The 4,093-nt window shown below is 35.7% G+C and overlaps 1 long non-coding RNA gene across 1 annotated transcript; it reads right to left on the bottom strand.

Annotated features, from left to right (window-relative positions):
* Window positions 1-677: 677 nt before the first annotated feature.
* LOC125502418 lies at window positions 678-3,688 on the bottom strand. Its single transcript, XR_007280186.1, has 2 exons — window positions 1,902-3,688; window positions 678-892 (listed from the first exon to the last, which is right to left on the bottom strand). It is a non-coding gene; the product is annotated as an uncharacterized LOC125502418 (long non-coding RNA).
* Between the last annotated feature and the right edge of the window lie 405 nt (window positions 3,689-4,093).

Raw genomic sequence — 4,093 nt, 5'->3', positions numbered from 1 at the left:
TGATTTATAGTTTAATGTGTAATTATTTGTGGAAACATTGAGTAGGTATTTCGGCAGCATTCCACCGCTGAGTGTTCTAGCTTTGCTGCGAAAGCTAGTGGCGCTTAACGAACCCACCCTTCGGGCATTGCACACGACCGCCCGAAATATCTGCTCAAGTGAACTCCTTTTTTTCTCTGCTTCAATTTCAATACATGTGTTCTCCCTTTTGTTAAATTCTCTCTAAGTCAATTATTTGTACTTTTTTTTAAAACTTTCATTAATGAAATTATTTTCATTTTACGTTGTTATTTTTCTTTGTTTCCGTTCAATTTGTCGTGTTGCAAAGTTAACCATTCAAATGTTTGGTGTTGTATAGTTGATTTATAAACACCAATATTCGAGGTTATGACAACAGGTTGACATTTCGTCAACAAATCTTGTTGAATTTACCGTTTATCCTTGTCTATCTTATTGTCAGTCTGTATAACTCCATGGTTACCGGAGTTTTGAATAATTACGAAGCAATTATTACGCGCAATGATAATTAGGCAGATTACCTTCAAAAACATTGCTGTCGTATTTCTGATATAGTTTTTTGCAAATTTCTCAGTTTTAAATAACAATTCATATCTTTTACTATTTTTTCTGTACTCCTATAACAGCGCCAGACAACACTTCCAGAGGAATGACACCAATTTTGAATCACTATGTATATTAAAGGCAATCAGCAAACTAAATTCAAACTATCCAAGTAACCAGAACTTCGCATTGCAAATTGAGTACGGTATTTTAGGCAATCTGTAAAATGCCGTTTGCGCCAGTACATGAATCTGAGTGTTACGGACCTCAACCCGTAGAGCAGAGTGAATGTGAGTGTTGTAGATCTAAAAATATAGTTGCTGGTAAAATGCTGCAACAAAACATATAAATTAGTCCATAAACACTTGCCATTCATTTTTTCAAAGTGTAATACTTGCTGTTTTCATCCAACTGACTGTTAAATATAAAATATAAAACTACACTTGTTTCAAATTATAGGAAACAAAATCAGCTATTGCGGAGAAAGTTAAAAAAAGTTAACTGTAAACAAAGGTATGAACCCACCTGGCATGAAAACAGTTTGCAATCAATTTGTGCAGTAAAGTTAGATGTTTTGGAACGAAAAAAACGGTAGGCATTATACAGATCATGAGGAAGAGTTTGAACTTGCTTTGTTTTATTGCTCGACTAAATTTTGTACTTTTTTAGAAACTTACTTTTGTCTTCCTAGCATTAGTTCTTTACGTTCTTGGTTATCTGGGATGCATTTAGAATCTGGTTTAAATCATGTGGTGTTGGAACTACTCAAGATAAAATGTGATAAATTTAAAAAAAAGAAGAAAAAGTTGTTTCTGTGGTATTTTCAGGAACGCTAAAAATATCAGAAATGTATGTATTGTGGTGGATTTGCAGTGAAATACCTCATGAAACTTGTAAAAATAATTTATGTGACCTAGAAAATTACTCTTCATTAGAAAACATTCAAATTGAATTCAAGACATACACAGAATTGTCTAGACTAGTTGAATAGAATTCTCTTCCAGAAATGGTTTCCCAAATAAATAATAGTTCTAAAAATTATATAGATGTATACCTTGCAGAAAGTTGTCCAATCTGAAATACCTATTCCGCTGTAAGCGGCCTCGTTCCACCGTATCGGCATTCTGTAACGTCTACAGAATGCCGATTTCACTACAGCTGCAACTCCAAGTTTACAGTGGACTTTAAATATACAGAATGTAAAAGTTACATCGATGCAAAGACGAATTACAGAATCGCACCCTTATAAAACGGGAACAGGGAATGGAGACCGGACTGACACGATAACAAAGTATTACCAAAAGTATTTTAGAGCATGTAATGATATTACTGTAACTTACCCATAGCTTTTACACTGTAAATCAGGAGCAACTTTTTATTTAGCTACCATTTTAAAACTGCAGCCCAACAAACACAATAAGATGCAAATATAAACGCGATTTAAGGAAGCTTTGTCTATGTAGACTCGTTCAGAACCGTCATATTGACTAATGCATCCATATGGTGATGGATACGACGTACGTCGCCGGAAAGGCCTTAATTTAACCGTGTGTAGTTAGCAATAGGTTAACAACAGGTTAACAAACAGGAACGTGTCTCGGTGGCGGCGTTTTAGATAAGCGGTGCTCTCAGTCATCTGTGCGCAACACATATCTTATCAAAATTAACAAATTTCTGATTCGATGGAATTTGACTGGTGAAAAGGTGGAATTAATGACTAGTCCGCCGTATAGTCTTGACTTTTTGTGTCTTCTTGTTCTCCCCTTCTTGTTTTTCTGTTCCCGAATATTAAGAGAAAGGTGAAGGGAAGACCCTGAAACTGAACAGAAGCAGCCAAAACGTTGGAAAACATCGTTTTATCGTTACAAATAATAAAGCCTTCTTGAAAAAAATATGAGTTTGTCTTCCCCATTCTAAAAACTTCTGTAGCGCGCTTCGTAGTACGGAGATTTTCAGCATATGTAGCAAGTAACTTTCGCGGTCGTTACTTGCTACTGGTAAAATGTTCAGTTCAAACTTCAGGAATAATTTCTAATTTGTAACGGCCAAAAATCCTAAAAACGCACCAGTTTTAAGTGGAAGTAAGGAATAGTGCTGTCGACTGCCCTGTGAAGAACATCTAGTTTGATGTAGTCTCCTTGATAATTCATTAATAATAACAGGTTCGGACCCAATATTAAACTTTGTATATCCTACCAAAAGTGATGCTTTCGAGTTTTTTTTACGTATTATAAAAAGATCACTAGGTGGTCCGGATGTTGACAAAACTGACCATTTTAAATTATGTGTGTGAGGAAGAGAAAGGAGGCCCGTAAGGGAGACCCTCGACACCGAAGGTATTATTATCCGCAATTTCTTCTGAGGATGGTGGAGGGGGAATTGCAGTAGAGAATAGTTTTGGTCTGCGATAAAATGTCGAGTGGCTCTGTCGAGATCATGTGTTCGGTAAGTTCGGGAGTATCTCATTTGCTTGGAACTATTTCATTTAACACAAATTCAATTTCTCTGGCATCAAAATAATATCAATTTTTATTTGCAGCTTAAAATACAAATATGCCAATATCGCCGGGCGGCCCATCAAGAACGGTAAGCGTATTTTCCTTTCTACCAAAAAATAGTTCGCTCGATGACGTTTCAAACCATTATCTAAGGTTTTTTCCAGCAAAGGAGGTTCTTTTCTTCGTCCCTGACTTTGTTTTCTCTGGATTTTTCCGTTCTCTGACAACATGTACGAAGTATACAGTCTGTTGGTCTTTTATATTTCTTTTCCTTTGCTCACGCGATGGAGATCCTCGACTTTTGCAATTTTATTAGCTAAGGAGGTTGACAAATGCGTCGATAGCACCGCTAGTCTTTGCCTTCCTGCACAAGAATTTCTGAAACCTGATGAAAGAGTTTCCGGCTATTTAAATTCTAGATTTTATTGTATGTAATTGTTCAGCAGTTTAATTTATTATTGTGTCTATATATTTGTAGTGTTGAAATCTTTCTATTGATCATTAATTATCAACTTTATGGTAATGTTCATTTTTTGGTGATCACCATGGATGTTGGTTTGTTTAAATTCATTCTGAGACGATATTTTTTACACGAACTATCTTGTTTGAAAATGCCTTTATTTGGCACACAAAGTGAACTATATTGTATTTACGTTTTGCTTGGCAGAGCAGTGTACCAAAATTGAACAACTGGAAAATCAACATGATTCGATTAATTTACATAAAAAAATTAAATGAGCTGCAGAGATGTTTAGATCTAGATACCCAGGGATCGTTACAAGCTCGAATCGCGAAGCACTACTGGAGATTGACTAAAGAATGGAAAAGTGGAAGGAGTACATGCAGGTCCTATTAAATGATGAGTTCCGAGTCATTTTGGGAAAGCCAACCAAACTGGGGCCTCTATCACCACAGAAGAGGTTGCAAATGCAATCAGGAAGCTTAAAAACTACTAGTGGAGTACTAGTAAAGTAGCCGATTGTGAGATACTGTTTTGTTTTTTGGAAAAATAAAAATGAAAACGTAAACATTAT

The sequence above is a fragment of the Dendroctonus ponderosae genome, unplaced genomic scaffold, assembly GCF_020466585.1.
Source record: "Dendroctonus ponderosae isolate FM_Combo_2020 unplaced genomic scaffold, Dpon_F_20191213v2 Dpon_F_20191213_1, whole genome shotgun sequence".
NCBI classification, from domain to species: Eukaryota; Metazoa; Arthropoda; class Insecta; order Coleoptera; family Curculionidae; genus Dendroctonus; species Dendroctonus ponderosae.
This window is presented reverse-complemented; position numbering and strand designations above follow the sequence as displayed.